This window comes from Dipodomys ordii, unplaced genomic scaffold (genome assembly GCF_000151885.1).
Source record: "Dipodomys ordii isolate 6190 unplaced genomic scaffold, Dord_2.0 Scaffold74, whole genome shotgun sequence".
NCBI lineage: Eukaryota > Metazoa > Chordata > Mammalia > Rodentia > Heteromyidae > Dipodomys > Dipodomys ordii.
This window is the reverse complement of record NW_012267290.1, coordinates 6,033,522-6,055,348: the sequence shown is the minus strand read 5'-3', so window position 1 is coordinate 6,055,348 and position 21,827 is coordinate 6,033,522. Positions and strand designations below refer to the sequence as shown.

Genomic DNA, 21,827 nt, shown 5'->3' with positions numbered 1-21,827 from the left:
TTTTTTGGGTTCGGTCGTGGGGCCTGAACTCTGGGCCTGGGCGCTGTCCCTTAGTTCTTCAGCTCAAGGCTAGCGCTCTACCACTTGAGCGCCACTTCTGTTTTTTTTTTCTTTTTGCTTATGTGGTGCTGAGGAATCGAACCCAGGGCCTCAGGCATGCAAGGCAAGCGCTCTACCACTGAGCCACCTTCCCAACCCTCACTGGTGGATTTCTGAATACAGTATAGTTCTATTTCATTTCAAGTGTGAATAGCAAGGATTTGCTGAGTGTGGGTAACAAATCAATGATGATTCCCAATATCTGAGTAGCTGATTGTGAAGTAATCTGTAAAATATTAATATTAAAAATGGCTTATGTTTATGAAACTTTATTTTTTAAGTTGTTTTGAAAAATTATTCTCATTGGTGTCTTTAAAGTACATATGTATGTGCTTCACTTCATTATTATTTTTTTTTGCCAGTCCTGGGGCTTGAACTCAGAGCCTGGGCACTGTCCCTGAGCTTCTTTTGCTCAAGACTCTATCACTTGAACCACAGCACCACCTCGGCCTTTTCTGTTTATGTGTTACTGAGGAATGGAACCCAGGGATTCATGCATGCTGGGCAAGCACTGTACCACTAAGCCACCTTCCCAGCCCCATCACTTCATTAATTTGCAGGAAAGAATCCATAGGTATTTTATCATCCCAGGTGGGATGCTAGTCTAACAGGTCATAGGGAGGGTGGGGACCTTACCACCTATTCAATAAAGCAAAAGCAGAATTCCTAATCTTCTTTCCAGGCTCCTTGTGGGTACCTCCCCCTGTAGGCAGCCTCCACCAAGCCATCCATCTAATGGCCAACTTAATTCTCAGGAGTTTATTTCTCTTTCTCTCTCTTTTTTTGGTGTGAGTCCTGGGACTTGAACTCAAGGGCTAGTTTTCTACCACTGAGCCATAGCTCTATTTCTGGCTTTCTTTTTCTTATGGTTAATTGGAGATAAGAGTCTCATGGACTTGCCTGGATGAGCTGGATTTGAACTGCAATTCTCAGATCTCAGCCTCCTAGATAGCTAGGATTACAGGCGTGAGCCTCTAGCAGTCCCCAACCCCTTCTCTGTTGCTGGTCCTGGAGCTCAAACTCTGGGCCTAGGCACAGTCCCTGAACTTTTTGCTCAAGGCTAGCACTCTTATTACTTGCACCACAACACCACTTCTGGCTTTTTCTGTGAATAATTAGTGGTAAGAGTCTCATCAACTTTCCTGCCCAGGCTGGCTTCAATCATAATCCTCAGATCTCAGCCTCCTGAGTAGCTAGGATTACAGGTGTGAAACACTGCTGCCAGGTAGCAATTTCTCTTTTTAAGTGGTCATATTACAAAACAAATGTCTCTGCTGAGTATACTTACAACTACTATTTTGCTATTTTTAAAAGACTATAGAATGGCAAAGAGCTCTAAAATGATATCTTTATCATGCTTTCAGATAACTGTGTATGTAATTTTTTTTTTGCCAGTCCTTGGGCTTGAACTCAGGACCTGGGCACTGTCCCTGAGCCTCTCTGTGCTCAAGGCTAGTGCTCTACCACTTGAGCCACAGCGCCACTTCTGGCTTTGTCTGTTTATATGTTACTGAGGAATGGAACCCAGGGCTTCATACATGCTAGGCAAGCACTCTACCACTTATGCACTTTTGAAAGGGAACCTTTAATATATATTTGAAAAGAACCACTGTTAGTCCACATCCAGGATGTCTACTGTGGTTCAAAAGAGATAAGGGCAAACTGCTCCTTTTTCTGCTACAATGCATGTTTAGGATATATACTACTTTATCATGAGGAAAACATTTTAAATATAAGGTGATTACAGCATCTCAAAATTTATAGGCTACCATGATGTCCTGCTGAAAGGGAAATTTATAGCTTAGATATATCAGGAAAGAAGAAAGCATCTTAAAAAGCTAGAAGGCTGGGGATGCAGCGCAGTGGGATGTACTACATTGGTGGTAGAGTGAGTGACACTTTTATTTGTAGAGAAAACCCAAGACCATTGGCAAATGCTTACCAGATGAGGGCATAACCTAGGGTGAGAGGCTCTGCTCAGGAGTAAGAAGGAATAAGTTCCCTGAAGGCCTCAAGATGGATCCCAAATCAAGGTTCTACAAGTGGATGTCCCAGGCCACATTTATTAAGTCCCAGGACTTGCAAGCAATTCACAGGAGTAGAGCAGTGTAAGGATTCTAGGGGGCAGAGCCAAGATGAAACCTGATGATGTGAAAGAAGACTTGAAGTGAGGACATGTTGGTTATTCAGACTGTGATGGTGACCAGGACTCACTCTAATGTATCAAATTGTACTTTGGGGGGCTAGGAAGGTGGCTCAATGGTAGAGCGCTTGCTTTGCATGCCTGAGGCCTTGGGTTCGATTCCTCAGCACTACATAAGCAAAAAGAAAAAAGCCGGAAGTGGCGCTGTGGCTCAAGTGGTAGAGTGCTAGCCTTGAGCTGAAGAGCTGAGGGACAGTGCCCAGGCTCAGAGTTCAGGCCCCACGACCAGACCCAAAAAAAAAAAAATTGTACTTTGGCCTATAAATCATCTCCTGGTATCCCAGGGCTTCTGGGCAGACTGCATGAGTCAATACATATTCAGAGCAGCCAAAGAAGCAAGTAATCATTCAAGATCAGCTTGGCAAGCTATCCTGGTGTTTGGTACCCACGGGGCTACTCACCCATAGGTCCTAAAGTTTTTAAAGCTTGCAGAACATGAAGCATTGCATAAAGCACTGCATATGAGCTCATATAGAAAGATAGCACCCTCTATCTTATTAAAATCACATACCTCCAGCCACTATAGGTTACATGGCAAGTGAGAAAATAAGATACTTGTAAATAACTTGCACAGTTAAGTGAAATAAGAAATTTATTTTGAAGAATTATTCTTAGAAAGACTGAGGATAATTATAACATGGAAGAAAAATGTAAATCTAGTGGCAAAACCATTAGTAAATTTCAGATTAAGTGGACTTTGTGTCACTAGATCACAAAGCTCAAGTATCTTATAGGTACTGATTTTATGTACTTTTGGACCTAGGTATTTATTTTTAGTTTTGGTGGGGGATGGTTGTGGGGCCTGAACTCTGTCCCTCAACTCTTCAGCTCAAGGTTAGCACCATTCCACTTGAGCCACAGCACCACTTCTGGCTTTTTTCTGCTTATGTGGTACTGAGGAATTGAACACAGGGCCTCATGCCTAAGAGGCAAGCACTCTACCACTGAGCCACCTTCTCAGCACCATGGACCTACGTATTTCTTATAATTATGCTTTTCATTATGTTGCTCAGTTACCTGCTAAACCAGAAAACATTCCTTAAACATTAGTCACATGCAAAGCTAGATGGAAAGATGTCCACTGACCAAGATTCTTACCTTGACCAAACTGCAGTCAGGACCCTGACCACACATTAATGCACGTAGTCCTAAAACCCAGTCTTAGCAAGAACTCTGCTAAGCCAGTTTAGACACAACTCTTCCCTTCATGACTGTCTTATTTCCTCATCCTCCATACTCTGCAGGGGACTCTGTTCATCTGCCCTTGCCCTGCCTAAATCAAGAATCCTATCAGGTCACTTTAGCCAGAATCCCCTCCCTTCCCTTAATGTGTTTGTTTTTGATGCCAGTCTTGAAGGTTTGGAATTTGGGTGGGGCCCTGTCCCTGAGCTCTTTTGCTCAAAGCTAGTTAGTACCTTACCACTGGAGCCACAGCTTCACTACCAACTTTTTTGATGGTTAATTGGAGATAAGAGTATCTTGGATTTTCCTACCTGGGCTAGCTTCTAACCATGATCCTCAGATCTCAGCCTACTTAGCAGCTAGGATTATAGGCATGAACCACTGGTTCTCAGCTCTAATGTATCTTTTTATAGATTCATCCACCAGTACACCTTCTCCTGGCTCTAAATCCCCACCTACCTTTACTGCGTTTAGACTGAGCCCACTCTGCCTTCCCCTGTGAAGGTCCATTGCAGTAGTTATTTTACCTATTGAAACAATCCTGAATAAAGCAAGTCAGGACATCGTAACCAGTGTTACGATAAAAACACCCTGATGTAACTCACAGTTACAACCCTATGGTATCTTCAAAGCCGCAGCAGAGGATAATGACCAGAATCATAATTATCACCAATATAAGATGTTGAAGGATTGTAGTAAAGTTAACTTTTTAAAATGTCTGCAATATAATTTTCACTTCTAAACTGTAAGTTTCTTGAACAAAGATGTAATTCATATGTTATAGGCAGAACCCTAGTGTCTACTTGTTTCAGATTTCTGAGAATATGTAAATAATTATGGACAAAATAATTACACATGGTAAAGTCACTGGTTAACCAAGGAAAGTATTAATCTAGTTCTTCCTTATGTCACAGTCTAATGAGATTCTTTTTTCTTTCTGTTTTAGAAGATTTAAATTCAGAACTTTGTGATTGCTAGACAGATGCTATACCACTTGAACAAGACACTAGTCCTGAGAATGTTTTATTCATAATTTAAAAATATTTTTCACGCTGGTCACTGGTGGCTCACGCCTGTAATCCTAGCTACTCAGGAGGCTGAGATCTGAGGATCCTGGTTCAAAGCTGTCCTGGGCAGGAAAGACCCATGAGACTCTTATCTCCAATTAATCACCAGAAGACCAGAAGTGGCACTGTGGCGCAAGTGGTAGAGTGCTCACCTTGAGCTGAAGGCCCAGAGTTCAAGCCCCATGACCAATAACAACAAAAGTATTTTCCACAATCCTTTTCTGTTTCCTTAAAAACAGAGTGACTAGGTCACACAGGCTTGCCTCCTGGGTAGCCAGTGTCCTATAAAAGTAAAACAGTACCAAGTACTCTTTGCAATAAGCACTGAAGCTCAGCAATCAGTTTTCTAAGAGCACAGATGCTATAGGTGAGAGGACATGATAAACATCTGACAATGAAGGAAATGATGCATGCTGACATCATGGCTGATGTCTATATGACTTGCCAGACCCAAGTGTGGCTGGGCTTAGCAGCCTTCCCCAGGAAGCACTCCTGCGAAGTAGTAGTGCTCCTGTAGTCCTCAGGCCCAGTGCAAGCATTCAACTGCTGTCACTGGCGGTGTGTGTCCTATGCGGAACATTTCTCTGATTACCATGCTAACTTCTGTTCCCTACATGCCTTAGTGACAGTCCCTCCTTGGGAGTTAACCCAATAGTCCTGGCCATCACATTCACATCGATGCATCTGCTGCACTTTGTTGCCACCCTTCAATGCAGCTCTGTCTTCCTCTGTCCTGAAACCAACAAGTCAGTGCTGTCCTTTTTCAATGTTGCAGTCACTGGGACAGATATATATGTGTGTGGTTCCAGTGACATAGAGACCAAATGTTAGATCTTACTTTATTCAACTAAAATACAGGTGTAAGAGCCATATGTGCCCAGAGTCTGCTGTGCTGGGCATTGTGGCAGGATTGGGAGAAGGCCATAGGAGGATCATCCCTGTATGATGCCAGTGGGAAGCTCAGGACCAGGTCAAAGGGTAAGGTTTAGAAAGATATCAGTTCCATCCATCAAGAAATACATCCTACCACATAGTTAAATACTGTATCATTTTGGAAGCATATCCAAAGCCAAGTAAAGTCTGCTCAGTCAAAAGCTATAACAAACTTCCAGTCCATTGTCCCAGCTCTGGGCAATGAATATGGCCAATTCAGGCAAACTGGGACAGAAGGTACCCAGAGGGCCTGGGATGTGGGTCAGCAGGACTCTAATCTTAGACAAAAAGAAATTATAATACATTATATAATATATAATACATTATATTTGTTTTCACTACAGGCCTTGAAGGCAAAGTCAGTATCACATCTCTTTTTTTAAAAGTAATGACAGACTGGAAATGTCTGCTAATTGTGGATCAGCATTGTCAGTTGTAGCTACAGTGAGAAGAGACCTTGGCTTTGTCCCAGGAAGACCAACTGTTGTCTTCTCAGCAGTCTCAGAGAATAGATTTTGTTTCTGTCTTTTTTTTTAAATTTTTTTTTGTAAAAAAAAAACAAAAAACTATTTTGTAAAAATAGTATACAGAGGGGTTACAGTTCCATGAGTAAGCTAATGAGTACATTTCCTATTGAGCAGTAGTACAGCCTCCTTTTCTGTTTGTGTTTATCCAGAGCTGGTCCCCTTGCCTTTTGATTCTTTCACATCTTCTAGTAAAACAACATGAACATACAATTGGACTTACTCTAGTGTCTCCACTTACTCTAGTGTCATAGGATAACTGTGCAAAGTACTGCCCATCTTCCTTTATGGTGACTGCTGCCTGAGGACTCATTCCTGAGCTCTTCTCAGTTACTATCGAGATATGGTCTGCTGTCAAAAGAAATTACTCTCTATCCAGTCTACACAAGGTGACAAGTTCATCTCTCAAGCTGGGTTCACCAATGTACCTTTTTCCTGTCCCTTAGAAATGACTGAGGATTGTTCTCCAAGTCTGAGCCCTTCCTTTGAATTGTAACCATGAAGGATGGGCCCATCTCCCAGTACCATGGTAGGGTAAGGGCCTAACTTCTATTTCAGAAGGCCTGTCAGGTAGAGGGAGTTTCTACACCGATACAGCCCCATACCTTCCCATCCCTCATCTCCCACTCTGAGTACCTTGGTCAGTCCCTCCTCCATCTCCTTGTAAAACCCTAGTCACTTGGGTAAAATCAGAGATTTTAGCTCTTTCCCTGACTCTGAGGATCTACAGAATAAAATCTATTTTTACTATTTTTAACTAAGACCTACCTGTAGTCTGTCTACAATATAAAACTTTAGTCACCTAATAGAATTTCACCAATCAAGTAGAAGCACATATAAATAATGAATGCCCTCTATAAACCCCTTGCCCTGAGATCTCCACACTGCTCTGCATAGAGAAAACTGATGGCCTCCACAGGACCACACTGGTCACTGTCTCTGATGTCTGCAAACCATGCCATGCCATGCCTCTGACTGCAAATACACTTAGGAATTTTTGCTATAAACTGTCCTTCCCTAAGGTTTTGTTGTAGCTGATGGATCTATTTGTATGTTTATACTTCATAGATAGAACCTGTGAAGTTAATCATACACTAAAATATGTAATTTGTTTGACAGCATAAAAATCTACTAGAAAATCTTTACTATCTTGAAGGAAATACTATTTCATAGAATTTAAAATTTTTGCATGAAAGTTTTCAAGAATGATACTTTTCTCCATTTTAAATATAAAAAGTTTTAGAAACTTTTATAAATCCTAACTAAAACTGCTCAATGTTCAAACCACAAAATTTACTCACACACACATAAATGGCAAATTACACTTACTCATTAACAAAGAATATCTCAGAAATACTCATCTTGCAAGATGTGGTTCCAAATAGCGATTTCATTATAATTCACAGGTTGAAGTCAGATGATATTATTTCTAGCCTAACAAATTGCATTTCTCTTTCTACACTGACAAAGTGATAAAAATATTCATTTTGTACTGAGCACGAACATGAGAATGATGCTGAAAAGAATCAAATATACAAATACACAAAATCTGTTTTAAGGCAGAGCAGTAAAGAGGATAAAATAAACTGAAACAAGTCTTCATTTTGTAGATTACATTGTAGATTTCAGATTCAATTTCCATTCTTCAAGAAAGGCTTGCCTCAGTGATATGATAGTTAGTTCTTGATGAGTAAATATTGACTTGGAGTCCACAACCATAGCTTAGACGATAAGAACTACCAGGCTGCCTAGAACCAAAAAGCATGGCCTTGTACAGCAAGAGTGACCCACCGTGTCACCCAAGACCAGAACTAACAAGGATATGACCTACACATCAAGAATAACCCACCATGCTACCTAGGCCCAGGACACATGAGGAAATGGCTCTGTGCATGAGTGACCCACTGTACCACCTAAGACCAGGGCAGATGATGACATGGCTTATACAACAAGAGTGACCCACCCTACCACCAGGACCAGGATAAGGGACATGAGTGCCTACCATACCAACTAGGGCTAGGACAGAGCACCTAGCCCCTCAACAGTGAGAGTGATCTACTTAGGACTGGAACAGGGAACATATCCATGCACAATGAGAGTGACACTGAATGCTACCCAGGACCAGGACAAACAAGGGTATCTCCTATATAGTGATGGGGACCAACAATGCTCCATGTCCTTGACTGGGGCTCTGTTGGGTATCTATGAATTACTCCTCTTGAACTTACAGTGGAGGGATGATACATAGTCAACACTGTTCAAGGGTCTGGCAACAGCTCCAAAGGGGCTATAGGAGTGTAACAAGAACCTTGATCAGGATATCTAAATGCTCCTTAACCATAGTAGACAGCAATGATAAGATGTCTCAGAAAGAATTCATTTAGCCCTGTAGCTTTCTCTGGCTTTGGCTAGCATGGGGACAATATGGGGGACACTGATACCCAACAACTGCCATGATGGGCTTGAACTCTGGGCTTGGGCGCTGTCCCTCAGCTCTTCAGCTCAAGGTGAATGCTCTACCACTTGAGTCACAGTGCCACTTCTGGTTTTCAAGTGGTTTATTGGAGATAAGAGTCTCACGGACTTTCCTGCCTGGGCTGGCTTTGAACTGTTATCCTCAGATCTCAGCCTCCTAAGTAGCTAGGATTACAGGTGTGAGCCACTGGTGTCCAGCTAATGGGCAACCATTTTAATCTAGCCCTTCTCATATTATCCTTTCCCAGCTGCACCCAGATGTGGACTCCTGAGAGGGTGGGCACTATTCCTGGGCCAGAAGCTCCTTCCACCCTCTCCAAAGTTCTGGATAGGACATTGCTGACTGGGGTCTGTATGTGTGTTGTTTCTTACCACTTCACCAATTGATTGGTCATGCTTATTACTGTAAGGAAAACAAAACCTCTATCCAATACCCTTGGTGTGCTACACACAGGAATGTTTATTGTCAGTAAAGAGTTAAATAACTAGGTAGTGATCAAAGTGGACCTTCCCCCCATCCCCAACAGGGTCCTGGGGCTTGAACTCAGGGCACTCTTCCTAAGCTTTTTCAAACCCAAGGCCAGCACTCCACCACTTGAGCCACAGTGCCACTTCTGGTTTTCTGAAAGTTAATTGTAGACAAGAGTCTCATGGACTTTCCTGCCCAGACTGGCTCTGAACTGTAATCTTCGGCTCTCAGTCTCCTGAGTAGCTAGGATTATAGGTGTGAGCCGCCAGTACCTGGCAGTGGACTTGTTTTTTGATTCTAGAGATCTAGCACTTTTCTGCTAAGAGGCAATCATGCACCCAGACTCCACTGAAGAAATATGGAAGTCAAGAAAATAAGATTAATTTCCTTTGTCCTTTTCAATCACTCTGCTTTTACCACCAATGCTCCCTTTGCTGAGGCCTCAGAGAAGGAAACCAGGAAGTCTTGTTCACTCGGCCTCATCTCCTATGGTGAGTATGGCCACACAAAGCTACTGCTGTGTCCTGAAGCCAGAACAACAAAAGAATCCAGAGAAGCTCAAGCTTCTTAATAGAAGTAATGTGTCATATGGTTTAGGCTTCTGATGCCTGCAAACCTGGCTAGCCTCAATTGGTAGAACCTGAACCTACTGGCAGGCCTCCCAAGATGTAGCTTGTTTCCTATTCTTCTCTCCCTTTGTCCTTTTTTTTTCTATTTCCCCCCCTCTTCCTCTCTCTCTCCCTCTCCCTGTCTCTGTCTGTCTGTCTGACTTTCTCTCTCTCTCTCTCTCTATATATATATATATAACCTGTCTCCATCTCTTTGTCTCTGTATCTATCTGTCTCTGGTATCCTACCTTTCCCTCTTCACTATCATTCCCCTTCTATTCTAACATGATTCCTTAGCTCACCAGCCTCAGAGTACTTCAGCGACTATTTCTTCCCTGTTAGGCTTCTAATTTTTTTCACCATTCAGTGAGGTTAAGTTCCCAATTGGGTTTTGAAGGATGGATGACTGGCTATACAGGAAGGAGGGAAAGAAACAGAAGCAGAAAGAAAAAATAAAAACTTTTTCTCAGTGACTTAGAGAAAAACTCAAATGGTTGTTATATGGTCTCCACCTCCTCTTTCTTGTCAGGATTTCAGCTTTGTCTCTCCTTAGTCTGGCTAGTACACTAAATGTCTACAATTCCCTTCTAAATCTTTCCCCACAGTGCTTAGTCATCTACCTACTAACTCCTAATAGCACTGTCCCACCAGCCCATACCACCCCACCCCTTAACTCTAAGCTCTACTCATTTATAATCACCCAAGGTTAATAACTGTCAGATACTTCTTTATCTGCCTGGCCATAGGGAGAGACACAGGGTGACCAGGTAATTTAACGTTCAAAGTGGACAGTGTCAAAAGTATGAAAGACAGGGAGAAAGAATGGTTCACATGCAGACCAGAACAAGTGACACTGAGTTGCAGTAAGGTCCCAAGGTTCCAATACCAGCTTTAGTTCCCCAACTAAGAAGTGAGAAGAGCCACTGTAGGCCCTTGCAGTGATCTTGAGAGGTTCAGTCATGCAATGCTCTTGGCCTGAGGCCAAGGCTTACAGATTCATTGGGCAATACCTGACACAGGCTGGTTTGAAGTATCCACCAAGTCAGCAGTCTTGATTGGGATGAAAGGTGGAGGCACTTTCCCTCCTACTCCCTAGGGCAGACATTCCTGAGTCCTTCCTGCATCTGAATGATTTGCCAATGATCCAATTAGTCAAGAAGAAAAACAGGTAAGGTTTAGTTTTTCCAGTGCTTCGAGGGCCACAGCAGACACCACAAGGATAAAGTGTATCCTAGCATGTTCCTTATACTAGATGTTAGACTAACAAGCTGAATTTTTTTGTCTTGTTCTTGGGAATATACATAGGCAAATAATTATTAATGTGAAATAAGCCAAAAAAGCTTACTACTTGACTATTATGTCCCATTATCTAATTTTTGTGTAATGTCTGATACTAGTTACTGTCCTACATATTTGGCTGCTGACTATATTATCTATGGGAGCCAGGTGCTTAGAAATTATTTCTACAAGGAGAAAAGTCAATTTGTTTCCTAACTATAACTATATCTTAATGCTATTTGGTTTGAAGACTTTTTAATTAATCTACTCAGACACGATTGAATATTTCTTTAAAAAAAACAGTACATTAGCCTGGCGCCGGTGGCTCACGCCTGTCATCCTAGCTACTCAGAAGGCTTAGAGCTGAGGCTCATGGTTCAAAGCCAGCCCAGGCAGGAAAGTCCATGAGACTCTTATCTCCAATAAACCACTCGAAAACCAGAAGTGGCGCTGTGGCTCAAGCGGTAGAGAGCTCATCTTGAGCTGAAGAGCGCAGGGATAGCGCCCAAGCCCAGAGTTCAAGCCCCACGACTGACCAAAAAACAACAACAACAAAAAACCTAGTACATTAATACTAATATATAGTATTCAGACCATATCGAGATCCATAGTTTCTTCTTTCATATTAAATAATATGTCCAGCAAAACCCTGTAGTCCATGTCTCTTATGCAATGTCTATACATGTATGCACATTATTATTATTATTGTGATTATTACTTTTGTCAGTCATGGGGCCTGGGCACTGTCCCTCAGCTCTTCAGCTCAAGGCTAGCGCTCTACCACTTGAGCCACAGTGCCACTTCCGGCTTTTTCTGCTTTTGTGGTACTGAGGAATCGAACCCAGGGTCTCATGCATGCAAGGCAAGCACTCTACCACTGAGCCACTTCTCAGCCACAGATTATTTTTTTTTTTGGGTCCGGTTGTGGCGCCTGAACTCTGGGCCTGGGCACTGTCCTTCAGCTCTTCAGCTCAAGGCTAGTGCTCTACCACTTGAGCCACAGCGCCACTTCCAGCTTTTTTTTTTTGCTTATTTGGTGCTGAGGAATAGAACCCAGGGCCTCAGACATGTAAGGCAAGCGCTCTACAACTGAGCCATCTTCCCAGTCCAGATTATTTTTTTGTAAATGTGCAGAATACAGCTCTTTACTTGGGCTCCATATCTAATGAACAAGAAAATTTACAGTCATGAGTACACAAAAGTTTAACCCCAAACACATCAGACCTTTCATAAGCCTTTGTTCTCTCTTATAACCAAGTCATTCCTCCTGTTCACTAGCCACTTGTTTCTTTACCTGCTGGGCATCACATCAAATTTCAAGCCCAAACTCTTCAAAGTCCATTCTTCATACTCCCATTACCCATATGCTTAATCATAGTTTTTCCTAAGTGCTGATCTGCTAGCTCTTCTGGAGTAAGGAATTTATTATAAACAGTTTGGGTTTCCAACATCTGACATACAAGGCTCTCAATAAAGAACCTGGGTTTTACATGTAGTAAAGATGACAACTTCTTGCACTCTGTCAGGAACAAAAGTTTGTATATTTTCTCTTTGGAGCCCAAAGTGGCAGTAATATATAGTCCATATGAGCCTACTGGTTTAAATGTATTTTCAGTTACATGCTGGTAATCTCAAAACTGAAAGTTATACTCTTTAACAATTAAATTTATTAGTGAGACTTTGGATAGGAATATTAGGTCCCTTTGAGTCTAACTGGTATTCCTTGAGCTGTCAGTGAGTTAATCTAGGCCTCACAGTCAGTCCTTTTACACCAACAGGACAAAGTGAGTCCCAAGATTATTAGAAACCAACAACCCTAAACCAAGGTGGGCAAGGGAGACATCTGGTGGAAGTAGACTGTAAGGCCCTCAGAACACAGTAAGTGAGTGAAAATTCCTTTCCAGTGTAAACTGGTTCCCTTTCCCTCTCCCTTTTTCCTTTTCCTTCTTTTGCCAGTCTTGACGCTTGAATGCAGGGCTTTCACACTGGCTCTGAGCTTTTATTTTTTTGTCCAAGGATAGTGATCTACCACTTGAGTCACAGTTCCACATCTGACTTTTGGTGGTTATTGAAGAGTCTCACAGACTTTTTCTTCGGGGGTTGGCTTCTAACCACAATCCTCAGATCTTAGCCTCCTGAGTAGCTAGGATTACAAGCGTGAGCCACTGGCACTGGGCTAACAGTAGTATTTCCTGATAGAGTATGAATACTTTAAAAACTGAAAACTAATGCAGTGGAGTTTACATTTGAAGCTCTCAAACTTCCATTTTCCTATTTCAGAGTACATGAGTCCTCGTAAACGAGTCCTGTTTCAGTACTGTGTCCACATAGATCATAAAAGCACATATTTTCCCCATGTCAGTGTTTTTTCCTTCCAATATTTCATGGGTAATTTATAAGAATAAAGCATAGATAGTATTAAAAATTTTGTACACATTTCATGAAAATCAAAATTCAGTAACTAAATTAATGTCCTTGTATTCTCAGAGAATGGATGGGCCTGGGAACAAACACATAAATCTTTCTGTTTCACCAAATGTGAGTCTCAGGAGTAGGCTCTTCCTCAACAGCTGAGGTCAGATGACACTCCTGGAGCACAAGAGGCCACTCACTCTAAGCCTTTAGAATTCTAGGTGTGCCGAGAGGCACTCATCATTACTGAGTGTCTTCTTGCTTCTGGTATCTGCTAGGAGACAGACAACACATAAGGAGGCCTGTGGATCCTGTCTTCTGAGGCTCATAACTTCTTGAATCTTCTGTCATCCAGATTGCTACCAACAGCACCTGCAGGATGTAGGTCTGAGCCTATCATCTACTCCTCCAGTCTGCTTTGGTTACAGGCTTCTGTTCAGCTCCTCACTCTCATTTATTCTAATCTCCCTAGGAAGATATTCTACTGAGAAAATACTTATTATTATTATTATTATCATCATCATCATCATCATCATCTAATCTGGTTGTAAGCATGTGACTTCTGGCCTTGAGTCAGTTATTTTAACATCACAGCATCATTGCTGAGAAAGATTCAATATGGTCCTTTCATAGACAGATAGATACACAGACACACAAAGACACACACACACTCAAGCTTAAACTGCCAACCCTCTTGCCTCAAGCTCCCAAGTGCTGGGATTATAGGCAAATGAACACTACCACCAGCTTTGCCTGTTTTTGTTTAGTTTGATTATGATACTGGGAGGAGAACCAGTGAAGCAAATGTTCTACCACTGAGAAACATCCCTATGTCCAGTTGAAACTATAGTAGTCTTCTTTCCTAGTATTATTTTATAGTACAATTAATTAAAATAAATCTAAATTTACCACATCTTAAAATTAGAAGGGAATTTAGCAAATTTTCCAGCTCTCAAACTTCATTATGTAGATGACAAACCCAGAAGGTATACAAGATGCACCTTTTTCTCATTTTCCCCACACCTTTCCACAGGATGAATCTTGACTTAAATCACTAGCAATTCTATACACCGAGAAGCATGATGACCCCAGATCCAAGGGAGGTCATGTGTGTGGAAGGTACTGAAATTGAGAAGTACTATATTCCTTTTTGACCTGAAAGCATAACTTTCATGTTGAAATGTTGACTCAAAATCTCGTCAGTCCCAGGGTTGTCAAATGGGGGCACAGAGAAGGCCAGGGGGTTTGAGTCATCCAGCATTGCTGTTATTCTTCCCTCATGATGTTTGTTCTCCCTGTGCTTCCTTAGCATCTGCTGGCCTCTTTTGGGTCTGTCTTCTATGATGACAGTTTCTACAACAATCTTTCCATACCTGTGTCTCTCTTTAGCTTTAGGAAATCTATATATTATTTTTTAACTTACCCTTCTTTACTCAGTTCTGGAAGTTCTGTTAGTTGAATAAATATTAATAAGTTAGTTGAATAAACAACCAAGATCTAGTAAAAGTACTCATAAAACATTCTACTATTGTAACACTCAATGAAAACTAAACATAGTGTAAAGGTTTATTAACATATAGTTCTCAAATACACTATCTTATGAATATTTGCCAGCAATGCTTTGGAATAAGTAACTATAATTTAGGAAAATAGGTGGCAATCATAACAAATTGTCCTTTCCCCCCCTCCTCCCTTTCCATTCCCCATTCTTTTCTAGATAGAATAAAAACTATAGCATCCACAGGCAAGTTATTTAAAAATAAGCATTTGAATTTCGGGATCCACTGTCTTTCATCAAACAATGTTGTGCTTGCAGCAGTAAGCATCCTGCAGTAAGCATCCTGGTATCAGATGTGAATGTCAACAAGATGCCAAGATACAATTACAAAAGGTAGATCTAGCATTTATTTCACTTTGGAGATAGATGAGAAACTGCAGGATGAGTTATCTAAGGGGTTGTCTCCCTCCGTAGCCTCCCTCACAGCTACCTCCCTGTGGGAAAAGACAGGCTTTATGCAAATTCAGCCTTCTGCCATACACCAATACATCAGCACAATTACGAACCACAGTAAGAACAAAGCACTGCCAGACCCTGAGCAAGTGTGATGTATAAAAGTGTGGCCCAGCCAGGCACCGGTGGCTGATGCCTGTAATCCTAGCTACTCAGGAGGCTGAGATCTGAGGATAGCAGTTCAAAGCCAGCCTGGGCAGGAAAGTCCATGAAACTCTTATCTCCAATAAAAAAAAAAACACCATAAAACCGGAAGTGGCGCTATAGTTTGAGTGGTAGAGCGCTAGTCTTGAGCTGAAGAGCTGAGGGACAGTGCTCAGTCCCACAGTTCAAGCCCCAGACTGACCAAAAAAAAAAAAAAAGTGTGGTCCAGGCCAGCTCAGCCTCCACTGGACTTGACTGTACTTGGTAAAAGAAACCTGTCTTCCTAATAGTTCAGTAGTTGGACACTGAGCTGTCCATGTGCAGCAGCCTCTAAGACCACTTTAGCCATGGCTCAGGCTGTCTTCAGCAAAGCTAAAAAGCTGAACAGTGACCAAGACAGTGTCAAGAAGAGCTAAAACACTGTCTATATTATAATGAAACCTGATTCTGTCAAAGAACACAAAGGTTGGGTGAATCTTAGCAAAAACATACAAGAACACTGCATTTAGTTCATGCTTCCCAAACCCAAATGTCAACATCCACTTCCACTGGTGCTGACTACTGGAATCATAACACAACAGTTTCCATACACATAACTTCAAGTCAGTGACTCTGCTGCTAATCTGGACACAAAGACAAAGCAATGCAGTCAATATCTTTGTGATTATGAGCTGAGAGAGAACTAACACCTGCTTTAGAGGCCATTTACATTAATAATCATTTAAGTCAGTTTTCCACATGTTGAACAAGGATGTAGTACCAGCAGGCCCTAGGCCAGAGCACCTCAGAGATGAAGAGTTGCCTATGCTCACATTTGCACATTTGACTGGCACCAAAAATGTGCAACTCTGTTAGCTCAGGATTATTGCTCCATTAGGAAGACAAGGACACTGAGGCCTGGAGAAGAGAAACAAACAACACAGGAGAAGGAGTATCCTTGTTGCAGGGAGGTTGGGTGAAGAGAGCTGACTTGGGAAAATGATAGTTCCACAGGAAAGCTGGAGGGGAGCCAAACTAGGTAAGGTTGGTGCCCAAGGAGAGGCCCTGGAAGCAGAAAGTGCAGAGTGGGATCGGCAGGAGTGAAGGAGGCAAGTCTACCAAGAAGGGTAGAGATGATGCACTGAGTCTTAGAAAGCCACAATGGGCTCTCAGCTGAGGTCATAGGGCCTAGTGGAAAAGAACCGCTAAGCCTCTATTAAGCAGCAACAGAGCTAGGTTGAAGGGCTAATTCAGCAGCAATTGTGAATGGCAGGAGGGAGCATAGGGGTCTGAGGGAGGCACAGGGGCCTGAGGGAGCTGCTCCAGTGTCTAAACAATGGTAGTAGAAGAGATATGGAGTAACAGAAGCAGAGATAATGAATCCTAACCACTGATCGTATGGCCTCACAGGAAAGGGACACAGGCCTGGAAGCTATTCAGAGGCCCAGAAAGTCACAAGCAGTTCTATCTCAGTGTCTAGACATTCTTTGAGGCTGGAGGAGGTGTAGGTCAATTCTCTTTGTCCCTATCCCAGAGGGCCTGTTGTGCTCACTGCTGAAGGTTAATGTGGGTGAGGGGACACTGTCTCCTATGCTACCACAGTTCCAGGTTGCTGTATGGGGTTACTCCATCACAAGTGGTTACACTGCTGGGAGCAGAATGGCCCGAACCAGAACAATATGTATGTAGTTATGGATAGATGCTGTATTAAAATATTTTGACATTAGGTATAATTTATAACTGCAAAAATCAAGGAAACAGAATGGAAAGAGGGATGTGTATTCCCTGGGAAGGAAAGCTTGATGGGCATGAGGGTGAACACGAAATACATTGGAGTGTTGTGATATGCTCAAAAGTAGAATTTTTAAAAAGGGAATGGCTTACTCATAGCTTTCCCAATTCTCCAAGAGCAGTGACCACCATAAAGGGAAGTGGCTGTCACAGCAAAGCTGGTTTGTGCATCCACATTGGTGTCAGGCTCACCCCTCAGCACAATACAGACAGGCAGGCACCCTACAGACATAGTGATGTTGGAGCTAGAGGGCCTTCTCAACTACAAAACCCATACAGGAGGAGCGCCCTGCTTCTGCCCAAGTGCCTACTGCAACAGTAAAGAACTAGCCATACCTCTTGGAGTTATTTTGTTGCTGCTGAAATTGCAGAGATGGAGACAGGAGACTCAAGATGATCAAGATACTTGGTATATACAAATGGCTCAAAAATATGTCACAATAATAAAAAAAGATCAGCACCATCCAGAAATACTCAAGCGATTAGCACTGAAAAAATCATATGGAAATATAGTTACTTAAGATACTAATTATAAGGTGCTGCCAATTTATAGACTGGCAACACTGTTATTACTAAAGATAATGGAGCCTTTCTTACAAAGTGAATGAGGGAACGGTATGAGATTCCTACACTCTGGCCAGGCCTCGTTCCCTGAGGGCAGATGCTGGGCCTGGCACAATTCTACCTCTGTGGTAATTCAGCATTGTGTGTCATCAACTGGAATGTGATTCTGCATCAGCTGAATGAGAAGTAAAGTCCTGCTGGACAGACTGTCTAGCCCCAAATACTAAGAGCACAGCTGTGGGAAAGCTTGTTCTAGAAAGAAGGAAGCATGGAGAAAAAGATACAGGAAAAAACAAACAAATCTGTAAAGATAATTTCTAAATACAATGAGAAAAACCAGCAGATAATAGGTGACTTAAAACAATAAGTGATTTTTTAAAAAAAGGATCAATATTTACTTCTTTTTTCTATCAAAATATATTCAATTTTCATGTGAAATACATAAAAATAAAGCACTATAGAAGGATGTGTTATGCATTTAATATCACAGTGGCTCCTACTTGATCCTACTTTAGTTTGGCTCATTCTAATGGTTAACAGGTTTTTTTTCCCTTATTGACTTACAATATCATGTACTGTGCAAATATTTACTGTTTGATTCCACTGTTTTTCAAATTTGTTTATAGTTTCCTTTGTCATAAAGAGATTTTAAGTTTCCTCAGAGTTAAATCTGTCAATCACAGATGCCAGGCTTCTATAGACTTTTCTTTTCTTTTTTTTTATAGACTTTTCTTGATGAACAATTTTCTTATATAAAAATTAAGAGAAAAAAAATTAAGAGATATGTATCCAAACAATTCACTAAAATAAAAAAAGGCTAAACTTGCTTAGGCATATGAATTGGGAGAGCTATCTGAAAGACCCTTTGTTAATACATCCTGAAATCTGGGAACCTATGTCTACCTCTTTGAAATTACATTCAGAAGCTGATCAGACATACATCAGCTGGTATGAATGAAGTTGTTCTTGACAGCGTGTTTGGAGGTTCTAGCAGGGGAGCACAGCTACTTGTATACCCTTGACTGAAGACTGATTGTCTTCTATCTGGGGTGATTGTCCTCTTTGACCAAGCATGCAGCTTCAGGAGGGAGGAACAGTGAGAAAGGAAGGAGACACCTGCCTAACCAGCCGGATCAGCCGCATCAACCCTGGCTATCAAGGGGGCGACAGACGTCACCGCCAGATCGCCCTCATATCCCGAAGTTGTTCTTCAAATAGACTTTATTCTCCCCTCTCCCCTCTCTCTCCTCTCTCTCTCTCTAATTCTAATTACTAGGCAGGCACTCTACAGCTCATGCCACACCTCCAGGCCTCTTTGCTTTCATTATTTTTCAGATACAGTCTTGTGCTTTTTGCTCAAACCAGTGGAGACCACAGGTCTCCTACCTTTGCCTCTGAATGGCTGGGATTACAAGTGTGATGCCTGGCCAGACTTTATTATTATGATTACTGTAGTCATCGTCATCGTCATCGTCATCATCATCATCGTGTGTGTGTGTGTGTGTGTGTGTGTGTGTGCGCGCGCGCGCACGTGCACGCGCACACACACTGGTCCTGGGACCTGAATTCAGGGCCTGGGTGCTGTCCCTGAACTTTTCATTCAAAGCTAGTGTTCTACACTTGAGCTACATCATTAATTCCAGCTTTTTTGGTGTTTAATTGTACATAAGAGTCTCACAGACTTTCCTGCCTGGGCTGCCTTCAAACATCAATCCTTACATATCAGCTTCTTGAATAGCTAGGATGACAGGTGTGAGTTACCAGTGCATGGTGACCCAATTATTTTTGAGAAATGATATACTGACATATACTGCAAAGAAAAACTTGCACAAAAGAGCCCAATGTAATGTATAAGACAACCAATATGTGCAGTTTTCACAAATGCTGTATGTGAATATATAATAGGCACAGGGAGAGATTTTCATAGATGTCTCTTCCAAAGTTTCACTTGGACTGGAAGTATGATTCAAATGATAGAGTGCTGGGTAACAAGTGCAATGCTCTGAGTTTAAGCCATAGTCCCACCCCCACCCCCACTCCCAAAAAAGGAAACAATTGTGATCTAGTGACCTGAGGTGATGTTTCACTTCCTATGCATCTTCTACAATGCTTGACTTCCTTTAATTAGCACTTTTGTGATCCAGAAGAACAAAAATGCTTTTCATGTTAGGGAAAAAAGTACCAAAGATCAGAAAGCATGTAGAAAAGGAAGAGTCTCATTCCTAATGACTTGATTATTTTGGAGTTTAAAACAACGGAGATTCCAGTTTAAAACAACAGATTCCAGTTTGGGTGTAATTTGTAAATGTAGGATTTCTTTGTAGAGGGTTTAGGACTTAGTCTGGCCCCACCACAGACAGGGCTTGCCCTTTTTATTAGCTGACTGAAGCCACTGCTATGATGGAGACCCACCACCTGACAAATATGCCTCACTTCACTTTCTTTCAAATGACGTGTGCCTGCTAATAAGAGAGAAAGATATTTGAAATAAGAAAAGGGAAAGAGAAGAGGTAGCTAATAAGAATATTTACTTTAATTGGGAAAAGGAGATTAAAGTGCAGAAAGTGGTAGCCCTGATAGGTGCATTGCAAACCAGGTGAATATAGTCTAAACCTTAGAATCAAGATGACTAGTGTTTTCAATAATTCACATGCAAGACATCAGGTTCTACAGTTGCCTGAGGTTCACTGGAGAGCTAGAAAGAAAATCAAAGACCATAGTTACAACTCTGTTTCTAAGGAGACAGAGGGAGCATCAAGGCTTGTTGCTATCTGTTGCAAGCTGAATTTTTGGTTTGGCTATTCATGTGTTTAACAAATGCAAGGCAGAGGAATTGGCATGAGGAAAAGAAACTGACCTCCAAAAATACACACGTGAAAGATAAATTCAAACACTGTCACCTCCCATGAGGACTTCTGCCTCAAGGTTAGAGCTATCTGCCTGCCCATTCACACAGGGAAATGCATAGCAGCTTTTGGCATCTTTCCTAAAAAGCTGGGGCTACCAAACCTCTCCTCCCCTCACCCTGGCAGGCTATTGTCAGGCCTGACAGTTTCTATCTGGAAAACATGTGCATCTCCTCATCCACTGCCTCTCCTGATCACATCTGGACCACATCGGTTCCTCCAATCTCAATCTCTTCTCCACTGCCTCACCTGATCATGTCTGGACCACACAAATGATCCTGCTGTTCTTGGACTAGCAAGCATATTGAGCAGGACTCCTCATAACACACAACAAGTCCAGGCTTCTGACCAAAGATCTTGAAACTGCCTTGAAATTACCTTGACTACCTGCTCATCCATCCTACCAACTAACCCATTCTCTACCATGGGAACAAATGTTGCTTGCCATTCCCAAACGCATGTTCTATTTCTGCCTGTTGGCTGATTAGTATTTGCAGATCACTTTCTTCTATACCCTGTGATTTCTCTAGCATACAGGCATGCCCAGTCTCCCTCCTCAGGCCTAAAACACTTCTTCCTCTCTAGATACCTCCTCATCCCACCACAGTAGTCTGCACATGAATCATCCTAATCAGGATAAGGAAAGGATCTATTTGTTATCCTCCTACCATAGAGCCTAAGCAAACTGCTTAACACAAACCTCAAAAGGTCTTTAATATAGGGACTAGTTGTTGAACCATGATTACTATGTTTACTTCCCCAAATGGTTATGATGTAGTCCAGAAAACATGTTTTAAGGATTTATTCTAAAAGGAATGAGAGGTATGAAAAACCTAATAAAAAGAACTGCAATTGAATGAAAACAATAAGAAACGAAGCTGAGCTTTCCGGCAGCTAAAGCACAAAGGCATCAAGAATAAGACCTCTCCTCTAATGTATACTAATAAAAAGAGTAACACATATCTTACTCAAGAAAAGCAGTATACAGTTCATAAGATCCAAATGTTTTTCTAGCACTAAAATTCCATAGGGATATTTCACCTGAATTTTATGTAAACACCATATGAAGAATAAGATTGTATGTCCAACCACTTTGGAAAGCAGTATGGAGGTTCCTCAAAAGACTTCACCTAGAACTCCCCTATGACCCAGCAATCCCACTTTTGGGCATTTACCCAAATG

General features: G+C 41.8%; 1 protein-coding gene across 1 annotated transcript in view; it reads right to left on the bottom strand.

Moving 5' to 3' along the window:
* The window catches only part of Erich1 (glutamate-rich 1), a 78,072-nt gene that overhangs the window by 8,780 nt on the left and 47,465 nt on the right, over positions 1-21,827 (bottom strand). The gene's annotated exons all lie outside the window — the stretch shown is intronic.